Below are 20,843 nucleotides of genomic sequence, written 5' to 3'. Positions count from 1 at the left end.
CATAAAAGGTCGTTACAAAGAAGGAGAAAATTTGTTTTTGTTAACCTCTGAGGACAGGTCAAGAAGCAATGGGCTTACACTGCAGCAAGGGAGGTTTAGGATGGACATTAGGAAAAACTTTCTAACTGTCCAAGTGGTTAAGCACTGGAATAAATTCCCCAGGGAGATTGTGGAATCTCCATCATTGGAGATTTTTAAGAGCAGGTTAGACAAACACCTGTGAGGGATGGTCTAGATAATGCTTAGTCCTTCCATGAGTGCAGGGGACTGGACTAGATGATCTCTTGAGGTCCTTTCCAGTCCTATGATTCTATGTGTGATATAATGACCAAAATTTTCAAACCAGGAATCCTGAAGGTAGGCTCCTAAGTAGAGCTGGGAGAATTTTGGGGGGCTTTATTTTTTTTCTTCTTTTCAATATGCAGATTTTTTTTTAAAACTTCATTTTTGAATCAACCAGAAATATTTTTTTGACTCTTTGGAATTGCCAGGAAACTGAAAAATCAGTTATTGCACAGCTCTACTCCTAAATCCATATTTAGACACATAAATAATGGCTTGTCTACACTTGAAAGTTAATTCAGATTAAGGCAGGGTGTGAATTTAAAACACAGTAGCTATTTCTGAATAACACTAGTATGTTTGGACACTCTTATTCCAGATGAAAAATGCCTTGTTCCTGTTTAGCTTAATCCATTTTAGAACAGGGCACTCTTATTCTGGAATAAGAATGTCCATCCATGGAGATTTTCAAGAATAATTATTCTGAAATTACTCCCTGTGTAGATAAGCCCTTAGTGTCCTGATTTTCTGAGCTGAGGAGTATCTGTCATTCCATGTAGTGATATGTTTACTTGCTGTTATATTATTCAGCTACTAGCTGGCTCTGTGTGGAGACTCAGACCAGACACAGTCCTTGTTATACAAGGCAGACAAAGTTGGAAGATGAGCTGTGCAAAAGCCGGCCTGTTTGCTGGAGCTGTATTGTTGAACTAACACCTCCTATTTAAGAAGGCCTGATTCCATGTACCAGGAAACCCCTGTTGGCTTTTAGACAGAGGTGCTTTCACTAGGACCAGAACCTGGAGGTTCTAGGCCACTGATGCTTCTGCATTGCCAGCAGGAGCGCGGGCTGGCTTTCTGCTGGCAGACCCTGTCAAGCTAGACAGTGCAGGAAGTACCGCCCAATAGGGCCTGAGTGGCGGCCCCCCGCAGCCGACTGATTGGCCAGGCCGGTATATAACTCAGGAAGCCATTACAGCGAGCTGTCTGAGCAATGACGCAATATGCCTGTTTGCTTCTGCTCCAGACCTTGCCTTACTGTGAACCTGACACACTGGATCCTGACCCCATTTCATCCCTGATGCTGCTACTTGCCTTCTGTCTGTAATCGGTGCCTGACCTTGACTTCCTAATATCCTGACCTGCCTTGACTCCAACTCTGCTACTCACCTCCTGCCTGCAACCTAGTGCCTGACCCTGAGTTCTTGGTATCCTGACCCAGCCTGACTCTGCTATGTGTCTCCTGACGGCAACTTGGTAACAGACTGCTGTCTATGGCCTGGCCCTGACAGACAGAGAGCACAAGTCAAAAGTGCATAGCATTGGCAGAATCCTCTCTGGCCAATTGATTTGGCATCTGTGCTGGAAAGAAGTGCCCAATATGGCGCAAGAAGGCACAGAAATGTAATATAGCCTATTACCTGTGGGGCTAATACCTGTATGTGTGTGTGGGGGGAGAATGTATGTCCTTGACCCACCTACTGCCCAGTCCTGTGGCAAGGTCCCATGCAGGTCTGGAAGGAGGGAGGAAACTGTTATGGAAGTAGATGAGTCTCTTTTCCACATGGATGGTGCACAAAGAGAACCCTCTGCACATGGATCTCTGGAACATGATTGGTTCCCAAGTAAGGGTGTGGCCTCCTAGGAAATAGAATCTTCATGATAATGATGAATAGTAATCCCTAGCTCTTATATAGCCCTCTCCATCTGTAGATTTCAGTGTTGCACCAGGAAGACCAGTGTCGTTGTCCCTATATTACAGATGAGGTGGCAGGAAATGAGGCCCAGTGAAGTGACTCGCCCAAGGTCACCCAGCAGGCCAGTAGCAGAGCTGAGACTAGAAAACTGGTCTCCTGAGTTCCAGTCCAGTGCTCTAGCCAGTAAGCAACACTGCCTAGGTATTGGACTCTGATCGTGAATGTTATGGACTTCTAAAAATTCTATATTGTTACTTTATAATCTAAAGAAGTTACAAATATTGTATCCTAAGCACCTGTCTTCAAAGAAACCCAGACGTTGCACACAATCAGACTGAGCTGGCTGAAAATGCTGTGACTGTTTCTCTCCAATAGATGGTGCTGTGAAACTAGCCTTTAAACATCCCGACATTAACGTGCAGAGCACCTAACTTCTCACCATCATTCTGGTTACTTTAGGATAATAAAGTTGAACAGGATGCCATTTAAAAATCAGTGCCTGGATCTTCAACAAGGTAAATCAGTGATCTGCACCTGTGGAAGATCTGGCCTTCTAGGTACAGGTAGTGATGTCCGTTGGGATGTAATTCCATGACGGATGCAAATGATCAGAAAGCAGGTGTGAATGATAATACACTTTAGACTGCACAGCCTTGGCAGTAAGTAGGGGCCTAATTCTCCTCTGCTGTTCACCTTGTTCAGTCATTGACACTTGAGCAATCAGAGCCCAAAGTGGGTGTGATCTGCAACTGTTCTGATTTTAGTTGCATTTTTACTCCCACTTTGCACAGATGGAAACAAGTGGAGGATCATGACTGATGTGGTCAAAACAAGTGTAATTTACAAACCATGGCTAAATTATGTTCAGTTACGCTGGCATAAATCCAGAGTCAACTCAGATACTGGTCCCAAGAGAGGGAAAGGGCAGGAAAACCAACTACCAAAAGTATGTGTGATAAAATAGGGATGGGCTGACAGCGTCTTATAAAACACTACTGCAGAGAGCAACTGGCTGTGGGAGATTGGACTGATAAATCTCTGCCTTCTGATTTCGGTGACCTCTCCTGCTCCTGTTAGCAGCTTTTCCTGCTTCAGCCAATTGAATTCTGTCCCTTTGATTGTTCACGCTCACCGACTAACAAACGGGAGCAAGTTACACGCCCTTGCCACTTACAACTTTTTGCTGATGTGACCTGCTGACTATGTTACGAGTTACATAAAATCTGGGCCTGCTTTAAAAGGATGTAAGGGAGTTACTCCAGGTATAAATGTGGCTCCTTGCAAATAGTTTGGTCCTGATTCTGTAGTCTTACTTGGGCAAAGCTGCAGGAACTGGCCCTTTAAGATTACATTTATAAAAATTATGGGCTAGATCTATAATTTAAAGCAGCTGGAAGATCTGACAATTTGCTGATATGTATGTATTATGTACAAATATAGCCCCCCAGTACAGCCCTGTGTATTTAGCTTGTGCCTAACTTTAATCACATGGCTTTCAGTGACTGTCCATGTACTTACAGTGCTTAGCAGAATCAGGGCCAGGTATATGGGTGTATATATACACATATAATACATGATTAATCTGCCCCATGACACTGTCTTCCTGAGTGAGGGGAAGAAAGATAACTTATGAGTGAGTAATTTATAGCCAGGAGTGAGTTTTCTTGACTTCTTCTCTGGAGTGAAGATTAATGTCATAGAGAACCAGTCATTGTGTATTATTTTCTGTATATAGGGGATATGTGTTTTCCTTCTGCTTTCCTCCAAAAATGGAACACTTGAAAGTGACAGCCTGGAACAATGGAATGTTTGGTAATCTAAGCTAATGGGCACTGCTAGAGTTTCAGTGTCTGGGTGCTACCATCTTGTTGAAGTAAAATAGCCATGATCACACTTGGATTAGGAACTGATACACACTGAAAGGGGCAAAGGGCAGCTAGTTGTCCAACTCTCACTGAAAGTCAGTAGAAATGGGCCACCAAACTCCTATTTGTACCTTTGAAAATCTCCTCCTCTGTACGTATTTGCATATAAATTATTTTATTTCAAATTAATTCGGGACATGGAACATTTATTCCCAATTTGAAACTCAAGGTCAGACATTTGGCCAATATTGTATATGAGGATTTAGCAACATTAGTGGCAGTAAAACAAACACAGCTAAATTTTCTTTGCCCTGCAGATGTATTTCTTAATATAACAATAGTAGTGCTCCCTTCCATGAAATTAGCATCACCGTGATTTTTTTCAGCAGCGGCTAAGCCCATGGCAATGCTGGTTTTCGATCTAATTTTTTTATGGAAGATATTATATGAGCAGCATTCTGCATACCCTGAGTTCGTTTTTTGCATTGCGCCTCTAAAATATCACGAAGCCTTTCAAAAATGACCATTTTAAAGATATCGCGACTAAACCAGCTTGAATACTATTGGCTAGATCCAAAGTCCATTAAAGTCAATGCGAGTTTTTTCACTGACATCTGTGAACCTGGGATCTATGTCTGGACCATTTTATCAGTATTTGAACTTAGGAAGAACGGAGAAGTTCCAGAGGAATTTTTTTTTTTAATCTTGTTTTTCTTTATTGGTATTCTGAGCTGCCTTCCAAAGAGCTAAGGTAGATTGTAAATTCTTTGGGACATGGATCGTGTATGCTTTCCTTTATGTACAGGGCCAAGCACAGCATCAGAACTTAAGTCAGTAAAACAATAATTAATAAAAGAAGCAAGCGGGTCAAGATCAAGATAAATGGTCAGTTTTCAGAATGGAGAGAGGTAAATAGTGGTGACCCCCAGGGGTCTGTAGTGGGATGAGTCCTATTCAACATATTCATAAATAATCTGGGAAAAGGGGTGAACAGTGAGATGGCAAAATTTGCAGATGATACAAAACTACTCAAGCTAGTTAAGTCCCAGGCAGACTGCGAAGAGCTACAAAAAGATCTCTCAAAACTGGGTAACTGGGCAACAAAATGGCAGATGAAATTCAATGGTGATAAATGCAAAGTAATGCACATTGGAAAACATAATCCCAACTCTACATATAAAATGATGGGGTCTAAATTAGCTGTTACCACTCAAGAAAGAGATCTTGGAGTCTTTGTGGAGAGCTCTCTGAAAACATCCACTCAATGTGCAGCGGCAGTCAAAAAAGTAAACAGAATGTTGGGAATTGTTAAGAAAGACAGAGATAATAAGACAGAAGATATTGTATTGCCTCTATATAAATCCATGGTATGCCCACATCTTGAATACTGTGTGCAGATGTAGTCGCCCTATCTCAAAAAGGATATATTGGACTAGGAAAAGGTACAGAAAGGGGCAACAAAAATGATTAGGGGTATGGAATGGCTGCCGTATGAGGAGAGATTAATAAAACTGGGACTTTTCAGCTTGAAAAAGAGAGGACTAAGGGGGGATATGATAGAAGTCTAAAAATCATGACTGGTGTGGAGAAAATAAATAAGGAAGTGTTATTTACTCCTTCTCATAATACAAGAACTAGGGGCCACCAAATGAAATTAATAGGCAGACGGTTTAAAACAAACAAAAGGAAGTATTTTTTTGCATAACCCACAGTTAACCTGTGGGTCTCCTTGCCAGAGGATGTTGTGAAGGCCAAGATTATAATGGAGTTCAAAGAGAACTAGATAAATTCATGAAGCATAGGTCCATCAATGGTTATTAGCCAGGATGAGCAGGGATGGTGTCCCTAGCCTCTGTTTGCCAGAAGCTGGGAATGGGCGACAGGGGATGGATCACTTGATGATTACTTGTTCTGTTCATTCCCTCTGAGGCGTCTGGCATTGGCCACTGTTGGAAGACAGGATACTGGGCTAGATGGACCTTGGTCTGACCCAGTATGGCTGTTCTTGAAAGTAAAGAGGGAGTTCCAAGGAGATTAGAGGCATACATGACCCCTGCAAAGAGGACAAGTGTGCAGAAAAGAAAGTATCAAATAATCGGTGTATTACGGAGAGAAACTATGCAAACATCTGCTACATTCAAGGTACAAACCATCGTCACTTCCCCAACTTGGAATATTATGGTATCTCCAGAATTCAGTATGTATACTTACATCCTTAAGACTTGGTGTATTCCTATCCATGTATGCTTTCTTGCCATCCTTATGCCATTATGTATGCAAATCAGGAAAACTGCAGTAGTTGGTAGTTGAGTTGATCCAAAAAAGGGGGAATTGTGTGATTTTTTTTTTCAAAATTTCCACCCTTTTTCAGAATTTTGAAAATCTGAAATGTTAGAAGTCCGACAATCTTGCCCAGTTTTATAGCTACTTGAAAAACAGGGGCGAGGAAATCATGAAAAATTCATTCACACTGTCCTTATTTCTTTATAATGTTAATGTTCTGTCAAAAATTTGAAAAATTTCAGCCACCTTATTTGCACCTGGCATCTACTCCTTGTTTTCCCAAAGTCTCCCCTCTTGCTTGAGAAAAGAAGGCTGATGGGGGCGGGGAGGGGACACCTGTTACCATCCTCAACATATTTGATGACTGTTGATCAATTGCTGCCCATGTTCACTGAAGGGAAGACAAAATGTAACAGGCTTAATCTGCACAAGGGAGATCTTGGTTCGATATTAGGAAAAACTTTCTAAGGACAGGGAGAGTTAAGCTCTGAAGTAGGTTACCAAGAGCACTTATGGAATGCCCATCACTGGAGGTTTTTATGAATAGTTTAGACAAACACCTGTTAAGGATAGTCTAGGTGTACTGTGTCCTGTCTCAGGACAGGGAGCTACATTTCTGTATTAATGATAAAGAGATGCATACGTAGGGTGATGGTGTAGCAATATGAACACCTTATAACACTAAATCATCAGGTGTAGATCAGTCCGGTTATAATCTACCCCAGAGAAAGTCACGATCTTCATTATCCCCTGCAAACTTTTTTTTACATGATTAATTATACAAACGTGTAATTAAGTATCTGAGTGGGCAAGCTCTCTTCTCCATAGACACCTCACAGTGTAATAATGACTCCATGAGACGCTGGTGACAAAGCTTTAAGAGTCGTCAGCACCTAGGCATTCTCGTCAAGAACACGTGAAATGTCCTGTAGCGAGATGAAGACTAAATCCTGCTGCTTTTCAAGACAAATTCAGCGAAACTGCAGTTGAAGTCGGAGAGAGCCGAAAGCGGGATGTGAAGTCCCAGGCTGACGATTTGCGTCTGTGAAGCAGGAAAACACCAGATCAAATCTAAACTTTAGAAGCGGGGGGACCCAGCCCAGGGTGTGGTCCCTTGTGAGTTTAGGTAATTTACAAAGAGGATCCTGGCTGTAAAGAACCCGATCGTTACAGCCCGGAAGCAGCTGGCGTTGTTTTGTTGACAGAGATCCGTTGTAATTTGGGGGGTTTCGTTTGCTGGGCGAGGTGTCGGCTCCCCCCACCCCAGGGATCTGTGTATAAAATTATTGTGCAAAGGCAGAAGGCTCAGACGCAACCTTTGCCCTTTTTTCCTCGGCGTGTGCAGCGCCGGAGACCCTGGGGGTGAAAAGCCGGGGGCTTCTGCTCGTGACTTGTTGAATGTCCAAGAACAACCATCTCTGACAATTTCCTCTCCCTCTGACTAGTCTGGCCGGGGAGCTGGGGGTCTGCTAAGCAATGTTCCTCCAGCCAGCAGGCTTTCTAACCCCCTCTTCTGGAACGTGGTCACCAGAGTGAAGGTCTAACCACAGCCAGGAGACCAGCTCTCTCCTGGCTGATGGGATAGGGCGAGGGGGTCTCGCTTCCCCTTTGATGACCACGCCTCTCCCCACACGGATCAAAACCCCGCTGCGGTTTGTGCTTTGCACCCCCCAAGGACCCCAGTTAAGATAAATCGCCGTGTCCCACTGCGCCCGCAACTCCCCACCGCCCTCCTGCAGACTAGACCGCATGGTGCAGCGCTGGGAAAGCCCAGACAGGGGGACAAGCGACAGCGCAGCTCGGCTTCCTTGGAAGAGTCCGGACCCGTCCAACCCCCAAAGCGGCGCCACCGCTGTCGCTCCAGAAGCACCCGCGACTCTATGTCCCTATCCACCTCCTGGTACCTCCAGAAGAATCCGAATCAAATGACGCGGGCCACCAGTGCCGTTCAGAAACGGTGCGCGGCTTGTCTTTCCACCCCCGCTTTGGGGGATGCAGAATTTGCTAGTAGCCTCCCCCCCAAAAAAACCTCCCGAAATCCTGCCCTAGGAGCCCCGCTCCTCTTTTAACGCAAGGTTGGATTCCCGCTCGCTGCGATGGAGGCAGCTAGAGAACCGACAGGGAAAGTCCACCGGGGTCACTCCTGCTTGCAACGACATGTGCCCAATTGCAAAGGACTTGAAAGTTGTGTGCGCGCGGAGAGGGGGCTGGCCGGTGCCTGTCGCCTCCTCTAACGAAGCTCTCCGGGCGCATAGCGTGCTGCTTTTGCAACGGATCCTACATAGGATCGGGTCAAAGCCTGGGAGACACGTGGACGCGCGGCCATCTGATTAAATTCCCTTTTATCCATGCAGCTGGACACGCATCTATCCTATATCTGGATGCAAGTTTCATTGCAAGGAATAATGGAGCAAGCAATCCTAAAATAAAGGGGCGAGGGTGGGAAAGAAGCGGGAGGGTAACACAGATCTAGTTCATTTGCTGTCTTGGCAGTGCCCTGCACAGAATTCATTTCAGCCCACTTCAGTTGCAGACAAGTGTGTAATAATCTAAACTAAACGGGACACATTGTGGGGGGGAGGAGGGTGGAGTAGAAGCTAGTTAATTTCTTCCCTCGTCAATTGCCCCTCGTGTAGCGTTTCTCTTAATCCTAGCCCCCTCCCCTGCTACTTAAACTTCTTGCACCCTATGATTGCAATCATTGGGGGAGGTGGGAGGCGGGATTGCAACCAACTATAATTGGCAAAGAAAATCTTGCAACGGCTGGAAAAGGTCATTGAAGGAGTTGGCTGCAAAAATATAATCTAAAAAGAGTGGCAGGCATGCGCAGTGCGAGGATGCCATATTGGAATGAGTCTGTAGTAAGTGAGAGAGAGAGAGAGACGGATCGCCTCTTCTGAACTGAGCTGAAGGGTCTTTGCCATTTTAGACACTGGGGGGGGAAAAACTTCACCCAGGTAAGGCAGCGCGCCAGGCGTATTTCCTTGAGTGGCCGAAGCTTTCATCTGCCTGGGGCGATCGTGTTTGCGCCGCTGGGGTGGACAGGGGAGCTTTATGTTCAGGTTTATTAAAAGGCGGAGGAAAAAAAAAAAGCTTGGACAGAGGGTGGAAAAAAAAAAAAAAAAGCTGGCGTGTTTTGCTTAAAAATGTAAGCGAGCAAGTTGTTGCAAAGTGGTTGGCTCTGCATGTCCCTGGTAGCGCTTGACTATACAGATCTAGAGACTCGATTCTAGATACCTGCACTCAGGGTGGCTTTTTTTTTTTAAAGAGTGTGATTGCCTTTCTTTTGCAATGCATTGGAGAGTTGTCGTGGGCAGGCTTTGCGATGCATGTGCCATTCATCGCATGTAGTTTTGGGGGGAGATTGCGGGTGGGTTTTTTTCTTTTTTCTTTTGGAGCGTGCCACATTTTAGAGACATGCATCCCCTCTCTCTTGTTTTAAAGTAATATCCTGTCATTTGCTGCTTTCCTGATATAAGCTCATGTGACCTCCTTTCGAATTTACTAGACGGCTGTATCTCTTGAGAGAGTTATTTTGTGTGTGGGGGGGGGGGGGGTGGGGGGTGTTTTTAAATCGGCAGAAAATACAACATGTGTGTGTATTTTTTATTTTAAAGCTTGAAAGAGGATGAGATGCCAAATTCCCATCCCTGATCCATATACATTTTTTCTATAGAGCTAGAGAACTGCGGTAAATGAATATTTATAAAGCTTGTCAGTTTCAACATGGCGGGTTAAGGTACCTTTAAAAACTGAAAATAAACATTTAGAGATGGAGAGGGGGGAATAAAACTTGGGGTGCTACATGTTTGATTCAACTCTGCTTTGTTGCCCAGGGAGGTGCTTTAGCGAATTCCATGGGAAATGGAAGAGTGGGGATCATGCCCCAGTTTTTTCCACTGGCAGACTTATTGGTGTGAAAAGTACATCACACAAGGCAGAGCAACCGAAGTGTGTGTGGGGTGTGTGTGTGAGAGAGAGAGAGAAAGAGCGCTCGGGAGAAACCATCAAAAGGGGACCTGGACTCTGGCACCAAACGAGGTTGCTTTAAATGCCCAAACCGCAGACAGGTTATGAAAAATAAATGCGGAGAGACACAACAATAATTTATTTTACATTAAAACGAGGCGAGTCCTAGGATGAGACATTCTTTTGGAGCGCCTGGTATCTCCGCTGCCAAGCCTTTTCGGATCAGTTAGATGCAGTGAACTGGTGATGTGTTTTTCTGTTGGTTTTGTTTAAAAAATAATAATAATAGAGGGTGAAAAAGCTCTCTACCTCTAGCTGCGTGGAGATTTGTCCTGCAAAACAGGCTGTTTAATCCTTTATCATCAGAGGACGAGGCACGTTGCAATACAAATTCTCTTTGCCCAGGGAGCCTTTAAAAAGCAAGGAGCAAAACGTGAACCTGTCGTCTACAGAGCATGCAAATCCGAGACTTTGGAGGGGGGCAGAGAAGTGGTTTGGCGGAAGGAGTTCCTAATTTGAAATGCATTTCCAGGAGGACAGGGGGAGTGGAGGGGGCAGGCTAGTTGAAATACCAGAGAAACTTCCTTGTTTCAGTTCAGGCAATGTTTTTTGGTTACTGTTGTTTGATGATCAACTTTTTTTTTTTTTTTTTTTGGCCAACCGTCTGCGGCCACTGGGGGAAAGGAAAGCAGAACCACAAGTGTGAACCTCCCCCTATCCGCGTGGACACTAGTGAGAAGGGATCATCTTTTTAAGAGCGGGGCAGGGGGGGAGGAGAGAGAACTGGGGGGTCTAATTTTGCTCTATGCCTTAGAGATGCGATTTGCAAACCACGCTGCTTGCTAGCAGGACAGCACCCGTGATTAATGGGAGACGGTGTCTTCTGCGCTGCGACGCCAACAGAGGTCGCCTTTTGCAAACCACTGCTTCTCCCCCCGGCCCGCTCCCGCGTCCACACAAGTTTTGCTTCGACTCCCAGAGTTGGGGACCAGGCGATCTGGACCCGGCGATCTCTGGCCAACTTCACTGGCGCGGCGTTGCGGGCTGTTGTCCAATGAAACAGCTGCTGGATGAAGGGTGCACAGGGGAGGCGCCGCCGGAATGAATCCACTCCGGTTTGGACGGCGTGGAAAGAGATCGAGGCATGGACAAGCCCCCCCCCCCCCCAGCCCGGCCCGATGCTGCGGCTTTGAAGATCTGCCCTTCCCAATCCGCTTTGCCTCCGTGTGGCACTCTGGAAACGCCCGTGAGCGGCGAGAGCTGGCAGCTCCGCAGAAAAGCAATTCCCCCCCCCCTCGACGGTGTCTCCTGATAAACGAGCTAAGAGCAAACAGGGAGGGAGGTCTGTGCGGGATCGCAGATCACCCAGGACAGTGCGGGTCTCCCTTCCCCTTTGGCTTCAGAGAATCCCACCAAAGAATCTAAAACCGGCCTAAAATGGCTCTTTTCTTGCAAACTGCGAATTCAGCGGGGACCACCTCCCTTGGACTCACGTGGCTCATGACACGTTTGAGAATTAACTCTAAATCCCCGAGACTCCGATCTATAGAAGATCGCAGCCTGGGGGGATTTCGAGTTTTATGTATCTATATTGTGTCGTGGATGCAACTGGACCGTGCAAGGAGATTCAGTGATCGCAGCCGGGTGTAGCCCCCTGAGTGTGTGTGTTGTGTCGGAGGAGGAAAGGACTGAGCCTGGAGGCATTACAAGCTCCAGACCCTGCCTGCACCGACCGATCTGCCATGCAAGCTGAGTCTTCTGTGCAAAATCCATCTCTTTCTGCTGAGGCAATAAAGAAACACATCAAGAGGTTCTTCATTTAAAGGGACCGCTTCCCCCCAAAACATTGCATGGTGCTTTATGCTTTGGATAGAGGATGAGCTCTGCTTGGCTACTCGTTCCGTTCCCTCAGCTAATGGGTTCCCAAGAGAGAAGGGGGGCGGGAGGGAGATCTTGGAAGTATTTTTTGGGACTGTAAGACATTCTTCCTTGCAAGGATAAGCTCTGAACTGGGACGATGGAGAGAGAGGGAGGAAGGGAGGGAATTGCCTTCAGTGGTAATTGGATTGGAAGAAAAAGTGCAAGAGTTTTTTTCTTTAAGATTTAATTTCTCCTGAAATGTCCTTGCCCTTTATCTGAGCTCTCCTCTTATTCCATTCGTTTAGAATAAACGCGCTCATGCAAATTCTCTCTCTGTTGCATTTTGCCTGCTTGCAGCTTTAGGTTCTGAAAGCGTCCCCAAGTGGGCGTGGGGGAAATACCTGCAGGTGCCTGTGTTCTTCTGTTCTAGTGCAGTAGATGGTAACCGTGAAACACATTGTCAGTGTATCGTTTCCTCCATCTAGTCCAGGGGTTCTCCGTCTTTTGTACTGGTGACCCCTTTCCACAGCAAGCCTCTGAGTGTGACCCCCCCTTATACATTAAAAACACTTGTTTATATATTTAACACCATTATAAATGCTGGAGCAAAGCAGGGTTGGGGTGGAGGCTGACAGCTCGTGACCCTCCCATGTAATAACCTCCCGACCCTTAGTTTGAGAGCCCCCGATCTAGTCAAAATGTTGTTTGACAGCCTCATGAGTTACTTCCTGACAAGTATCCTGCTGGGTGGATAGATACAGAGACGCAGGTACCACTTGCTAAGGTAAAACGCCCATTGATTTGTTTGGGAGCTTCGTCTGAGTAAGGACTGCAGAATAGAGGGCCTCACTATGGTGTGATATGCTCTTTGATCCTGTCCATATGAACACACATACACACACACACACACACACCCCCCCCATGCTGACCCCTATTGTGGGTTTGTGTTTGTTCTGTACGTAGCCTTTCAGTTTTCTAGCCTCGGATGTGAGGTTTATAAGGTCTGTGTCCATCACGCCCTATTGTACTCCAAGACACTGACAAAGGGGTGGGAGGGGAACAGAAGTGCAACACCACAAATGTCTGTATGGAGATTGTCAGGCTGCAGGTGGGTTCTTGGGAGGTTTACTGCAGAGAGGAGCAAAATGAAATATAGAGCCGAGGCAATGGCACTCTAATGACCCAGGTGGCTCTAGCAAACATTCATATAAAGCTGATCTCTTTTCACCTAAAGGAGGCAGAGTGCTGATGCCAACTCCCTTCAGCAGCAAAGAGAAATAGATTTTAGGGTGACTTTTTTTAAGTAGCTGCGGACATCTGTATAATGTGATCATTATTAACTAATCCATCTTTATCGAGCAGAAGCTAAGATACAGTGAGCAAACAGAATCAAGTAGCATTTTTATCCTATCTTGGCAATTGTCACCTCTGCATTAGGCAAAGAGAGCTTGAATATAATAAAGCTAGAGGAGGATTCTCTGTTTCCGTTCAGGGGATGTCTTTGTTGCTGTTGTTTGTTTGCTTCACTGTGGTTTGCTTTCTATAGGTGAATGAATTGGGATGCTGCTCAGATGAACAGAAATGTGGATAGTTATACGATCAGAGATGCCAAGGGTTGGCCGTCCTTAAGAGTGAGATTTACAGCTCCAGAGAGTGAGATTCAAGGCTAAAGAGTGAGACTTTCTCATCTTTGTTCATTGGTGACATCCAATAGTCCAGGTTTTTAATCCAACCAGCATTTAATAGTTTGTTTTAAAATGTACACTGCTTAATACTGCATATGAAACTCTTAAATATCCTAATTCATACTAAAGTCTAGGGCATGTGAGAATTCTACATGCAATGCAAACAAGTGGATTTTACTAAAAATGATTTGCTAGTTGGAACAAAAACCTGGATGGTTGGAGATCCCTGAGGACCAGAGATAATAACCGCTGGTTGAGGCACACAGTCAGCGGACAGGACAAGAGAAATATTCAAAAATAAACTTGTCATATAAACCTAAAAAAAAAACTGTTTTATCAATATAACAATATGTTTGGTTTGCATATCATCTTGTCATAGTGATCATCCATTTGAAAAATACAGTACAAATATTTGTATTTGTATATTATTGCTCATATTACATTTTCAGCAAACTAAAATAAACCGATTCCAAAATAAATAAATGCAAAATGTATTAATTAAAATTAAATAATTCAAACAGTACATGAAGTGAATGTAAAAATAAAGTAATTAAATGTAATTAATTTGAAACTAACAAACCATAGATAAAGGATTCAGATTCCACATTTCTTTTAATATGTAATTTGGTTTCACATTGTAGTCATGTGCTTAGATTTATTGCCAATTGGCCCTTTTGCTGTTTTTATAACTTCTTTTGGTGGCTCAAACTTGAAACATGGCTCAGGATTTCCAGCTTCAATTAGATAATAGAGGGCAGTGTCCTGGCTAGTCCGAGGTGTGGTCTGAATGGTGTCGTCGTCTTGTGAACAAGACTCAACACTCTCTCATCTCCTGCATTTGAGGGAGTAAAACTAAGCCAAGCCTGACAACCCTGGAATAGGAACATAAGACCACCAGAGCTTTTGACATTGCTAAGATATGCCCACACAATGTCCATCCTGTATTGCACAGAAGTGTTATCTGTGTCAGTCTGTAGTGCTGCCTCATCCCATACAGACCTGACTTCTGCCTCAACTGGTAATCAACAAACTCCTCTGACATAGAGAAGCTGCAAGGTGGAGAGAGATTAAACATGTGCTGGTACCCGCCAACAAAGTGCTCAAGTGCAGTTTTGCCTAATATCAACATCCACAAATGCTGCTATCGTTAACATTTCATCATTCCAAGCTAGCATAGAATGCTCTGGCTGTGCAAAAGAACTTCTGTTTTGCAAGAGGACTAATATTCCCTTTGCGCTTCCAACTTCTGTACTACCTGTTTTGTGACCAAATCTACAAACACTGTTTGTCTCTTTCAGCACCTGAGTAAAAATCTTTTCAATCTTTAGCTATTTCCTCAAAAGGCATGAGATAAGTTTAGGAATATGTGTGAAAGTGAGATGGCATGCTAATGAGTGAGACTTGACATATCTGAAGAGACTTTTTTTTAATAGATCATGTACCCTGAATTGAAGGAGGTAGAGTGACTGTTCTAACAAAGCTAATAACTTTTATGCTAATAAGAGAGTAGGTTTAATAACTTTTATGATAAGATGGATTCTCAGTGTGAACACTTAGTAAATGAAATTAGAAAATGCATTTAAATAGATTTGAACAAATGATATTTAGAGATGAATTTGTTCTAAACAAGACAATATTCATTTGCTGTTTTGTAGAGGGTACATTTGATATTAGAGTAAATAAACGAATGATCACACTTTAATATTAAGAATACATATATAAATGATAGATGTTATAAGCATGTTGCACGCATGACTAGTATATGTTACAGAACATCCGTAGAAGGCATTATAAATGATTGTATAGGCAGGCCATGGTTGTAAGCACCTATTGATCTGTTGGACTAACAGCTTTTTATTACAATATCATTTATTAAACCTTTACAGTACTCTTAGTTAAAATAGTACCAATAGAAGATATGACTGCTGTGCTAGAAATAATGTAATCCTAGGACAATATTATTTCATGTCACTTTACAAGCCTTTGTTGGCTGTATATCCTGTTAGCACCTGCAAAAGGATAGAAAATGGTGATATCTGTGTATTTTGTATGAAAATAAAAAGCCTGCAGAGATGGGAGGAAAAAAGTAATGACAACCCATTGTTATCTAATCAGATGTAATTGAGTCCCAGAAGAGTTCTGCATCATAGGCGATCAATGTTGCTAGCTACTGAAAGGACATAGAGATTTCAAGAGCATGTGGGACTGAGCTGTATCTTTAACCTTCAGTCACTTCCTCTAAGGGAAAATGCAAACTAGGAGGATTCTTTTGTTGACATATCTATTTCCAAAGGCATCATATAATATTTTTCTTCTTTAAAACTTGATACCAAGAGGAGGCATTAAGGACGACGCAGTAATCTTCTTCTACCGCTGCTGCACCAGTAGTAAGCACTAGGTCCAATACCACTGAAAGGATAACATCAATCTGAAGCTAAGCTATTCCTTATTCTGAGCATCCCATCTTCTTTCTTCCATCAATGAGACTGTAAGCTCTTCAGACCCTGGGCAGTTTTCATTCCACGGCTTGTATAGTGCGAAGCACACTGTTGGCACTCAAAGTAATGTTTTAAACATCACGATCCCTGTCTTGCTGCTAGAAAAGTGAATGCCTTTTGGCACTCGGATACAATGCTCAGGGGCCACACAAGTATCTAGACAGTCAAAACTCTCATTAGTACTATTTCAATCGGTTAGTCAGCCCAAAACTGTCGGGTGCCTCCTAAAGCAGAAAGCAATCGTGACCTTTGCCTCGAAGAGCTTACAAACTAACATTAGACACTATGTAATGAGAAGGAAACTGCAGCAGGGAGGGGATGAGGATGGAAGATAGGTAGCATAAGTAGGATTATGTGGTTGGTCAGTGAGAATACGTCAATGGCATGATATACTAGACAGTATTTTTTCAATGACTATCTTAGTTGGTTAATTTCATGTAGGTGTCACAGCAGAAGTGAATGGAATTAAGAGAGGGCCTGGTAGACCAGCTGAGGAGGGGTATGCAGGCTGGTGTTTGAAGAGAGAGGCAGATGAATGAGATATTGAGGCTGATATTGCTGGTGGGGCAGAGCATTGGGGAGGACATGACAAGGGCAGGGTTGGAAGAGAAGGAGCAGAAGTTGAAACTTGATGAAGTGGAGGAGGAGAAGCCAGGGGAGCGATTCAAAGAGTGGGGTGTGTCAAAAATGACAGGCATGGAAGGTGATCTTAACAGCCATGTTCTAGTTGAAGTGAAGAGATGATGAGGTGTGTGTCAGAGAAGCCATTTTAAAAATAAAATGTTCATTACTCCTGTTATGCTTTAAAACCAACAAAAACCTACGCTGAGGCGGCAAGGGCCTAAATGCTGCAGGTTACAATGGTAATACAATTTTCAAACCTTGTGGGGATTGCATTGCTGTAGTATAATTGTCCATTGCTATGACATATTGTCGCATTTCTGAGGGTAACATTCTGTACATTGTTATTTAAATAATTTTAAAACCTCGCTCAGGTTTCTGCACTTACGGCTGCATGTTTACTCTATGCACTTTACTCAAACTTGGGCAATGCAAATAGGCTAGTCAGTTTCACTTTGCTCTACAGAAGGTTTCTAGTCAATTTCATTTTCCAGGTCTCCTGTATTACTGGCTCAATGGTACAAGTGTTAAGCAGGCACTAGGCATAAGCAGACTAAGCCATTGCTTAGGGCTTAGGGCTTAGGGCCCCGAGCGGCTCAGGGGGGCTCAGTATTTACTTGTTGTTGTTGTGTGTGGGGGACAAAATATTCCTGCTAAGGGCCCCAAATGGGCTAGCGCTGGTTCTGGCATACCCTGCAGGGGAATGTAGAAATGCAAACAAAAGACTGTTTCACTGACCTCTAAAAAATCACAGAAATATTTCTACTAATACTGGGCTTTTACAAAACCCAAATTTGGGGTGTTAACAAAATATCCCTTCAAGGACAATTTTGAAGAGTGTATTTATACCATCTCATATTTTTATTAATAAAAAATGAAACCTATAAAATTAACCAGTAGCAAAAAAAAGACATTAAAATGACAACTTAGACTGAATGTGAAGCCACTAAGAAATGAGCCAAGCACCTGAACTTGGCAGTCCTTATTCAGACAAGTAATCCTTGGTCACATGATTAGTCCCACTAGTATCAGTGAAGTGACTGGCATAGGAAAGGACTACTCACATGAATAAAAGTTACAAGATCTAGTTCAACCACAGGTTATTGGTCTGGATAGTGTATATTTACTCAATAGAGAAGAATAATTCCCTCCAGTAGAAATCACTGGGTAAAATTCTGTGGCCTGTGTAATGCAGGAGGTTAGACAAGATAATCATGACCCTTCTAGTCTGTGAATCTAGTTTTCTTCCACTGAAATGAACTGAAGCTGATGTTTCTGGGGAAATTATTGCTAAAATATCCCATACAAAAAAAAGTGTAGATAAATGAACTATATATTTTTTTTCATCCAGGAAAGAGTTTTGATGAGTTAACAATTTAATTCTTAAATCAAGGGTAAGGCATTTGGGAATGCTGCTTCTTGAATGTAGGTCAGGCAGATGTTAACGTTGACTCCGCAATATGTGAGTACGTTGGGTATGATGACACATTAATATTGCATGATCTAGAGTAGTTTAGATGTTCACCATTACATCTTTAGAGGCCATTTGCAGAATGAAATGGAATCCAATTTGTTTGCCTTGAGAGAAAAGGGGTGGAATTGTAGGATGCTCTGAACTAAAATGTATGGTAAAAACTGATTCTGAATAAACTGAGGCAGCAAATACACCACAGGCTACACTTACTTGTCATTAAAGAATAGAAGAAGTGCTTTTTTTTACTTGCCTTTATATTGTTTTGAGGCATAGCGGCAAATAACTGTGATTATGACACAGGACAAGGCCGTGATCCCTATGCACACTTATACTCGTGTAATCCCTTGTAGACAATGGGACTATTTATGGATGTAAATTTATGAGAAGCGTCTAAGTGTTGTGGGATCAGGGCCTAAATGCTGATGAGATGGAAAGAGTAAAATAAATTGGGCACTGCCAAGACCTGGCATGTGATCTTTCTAAAAAGTATTACAAGCGAATGGCAGATGTTTTCTGGATTCTAATTTGCTTCTCTTTTTGGAAAGCCTCTCTGATTTAGCGAGAAATTCAACAATATAAAAGCCAGAATTAATTACCCTGAGCAATGGGAGCTTTGTCTGATTAAGCAGTTCTGGATTGGTCCCTGTATTAGAGTCACTAAAACAGTGTTTTGTGTTCCCTTTAGTTAAATGCGAGGAGTCACCAATCAGCCCTGTTCACAGGACATGATTGACTTCAGTCAATTTGGCTGGTGCAAAATAAGATGTCTTGGGCTGATAAACAGCTGGGTGTGTTAAATTAACAACACTTAGAGTTGAAAATTATGTGTGTCAATTTAAAATACTGGGGTGGATTTGAAGCAGCCACATGATCCTGTGGCTATAACTTTTGTGCTCCTTTCCCTCACAAAGCATGTCCCGTGGTTTTTCCTGTCTCTCTTTGCTTCCTGTTTTGTTTAAATTGCAAGGTCTTTGGGGTCCTGATTTGCTGAATCAGTCCCCTGAAGACGACAAACACTAGAATCCATATTTAACTTTAGGCACAGCATAATCCCATCCCTGTTCAGCAAAACCCTTAGGGTTAGATTCTCAAGGGGGACGTAGGGTCGTCTGCAGCAAGCAGGATCCCACGGCAGCAAGTCTTGGAGCCTGCGTCTACAGACTATGGATAAAAATTGCTGTGTAGACTTGGTCTCAGGCCTAGGGGGATGGGCTTCAGAGGCCAAGCTCCAGCATGAGCCTGAATGACTATATGGCTGTTTTTAGCACCGGAGTGTGAGCCCAGTGACCGAGTCTGTAGAGCCGGGCTCTGAGACTTTCTGCTGCAGGATCCTGCTTGCTGTGTAGACATAACCTTAGGTGCCTAAGTCCAAAATTCAGATCCTCAGAAACCCCGCTCAGCTGCTGCCTACCCCTGTAGGTGCCTAAATTCCCTTGGTACTCAAATTCCCACTTAAATTTCACTCAATCTCTCTGATTGAAGCTGTTCTATGTTGGAGATGTAACCCTTCTGCCAGGTGGAGCCAGCAGCAAGGAGGGCCAGGTTCAATATCTAGGGGTTCCTCTCCATCGATACAACACAGACCTGGATCGAGCCCCCACCCAGTAACCTGGGAAAATTACACACCACCCCTGGGCACCTCTGAGAGGCAACACTTCCCCACTCGCAAGCCCAGAGTCTGAGTGTAGAAAAGAAACTTTTAATGAAAGGAGGGAAGTCACTCAACATTAATTAGGGGAAAATGCCACAAGTGGGATTCATAATCCTAAAACTGAGCAGGACACCCACCCCAGAGTGCATGGGGCACTCATGTTCTTGAGTTCTATAACCAAAAGTTCCTTTTCTGTGCCCCTCTCTGTTCCTTCACCATACCCCACTCACAGTGGTTGTCCTTGGTCAGAGAGGATCCAGCGTTCAGAGGTGCATCTGTGTGAGTTCAACTCCCATCTGGGGAAGAAGACACCTTGCTTGCTCTGGTATCTGAGCACTTGCTTTGCCTTGCCAGCCAGCTGATTGTCTGTGACCTCTACACATCAGTCTCATAGTAATTTTTAGCTCTCTGCAGGCTGGGCAGAAACACTGCCCCACCACAACTGATTTCAGCTCTCTTTGAGTATTTAAAATAACAGAGGCTCCTAATAAAGCCTATTTAGCTATTTCTTTGAACAGTGGGGGGAACAGGTTAAACCAATCCAGGGAGGACGTTTGGTGAGGGTCCACATCTCCTGGCTGAAATACTTGTCCCCACCCCTCTTACTTTCATAGGAGTCTGGCATTCGAGCCCCTGGCTTACCCAGGTCCTTTCAGCAGAGGGTAACCCCCTCATTTGGGACAGGTTAAGCACAGTTCTGCTCCTCTTTATTCATACAATAATGACAACATTGGTAACAGCATTTCACTACCCATGCATTCAGTACTAAAGTGATTTGTAACCCAACATCAGTCAAAGTTGATTACTTTGAGCAACACACTGCTCTATCTGCTGGATCTCTAAGAAGAGTAGGTGAGTTCATGTAAATATAGTTTGCACTTGAAGTCTTTCCCTCTCCCAGCTACCTGTCAGGGAAGAATTCATTCAGACCCTGCTTACGTATAAATAATTAAATATT

The 20,843-nt window shown here is 43.7% G+C and overlaps 1 protein-coding gene across 2 annotated transcripts in view; it reads left to right on the top strand.

Annotated features, from left to right (window-relative positions):
* Positions 1-8,972: 8,972 nt before the first annotated feature.
* SFMBT2 (Scm like with four mbt domains 2) overlaps positions 8,973-20,843 on the top strand; it is a 202,041-nt gene continuing 190,170 nt past the window's right edge. For both annotated transcript variants that reach the window (XM_034764474.1, XM_034764467.1), the window contains exon 1: positions 8,973-9,084. The gene's annotated coding sequence lies outside the window, so the exon portion shown is untranslated. The remainder of the gene's footprint in view (positions 9,085-20,843) is intronic.

The sequence above is a fragment of the Trachemys scripta genome, chromosome 1, assembly GCF_013100865.1.
Source record: "Trachemys scripta elegans isolate TJP31775 chromosome 1, CAS_Tse_1.0, whole genome shotgun sequence".
In the NCBI taxonomy this organism is placed as follows: Eukaryota; Metazoa; Chordata; order Testudines; family Emydidae; genus Trachemys; species Trachemys scripta.
The sequence above is the reverse complement of the archived record's forward strand: the minus strand, read 5'-3'. Positions and strand labels throughout refer to the sequence as shown.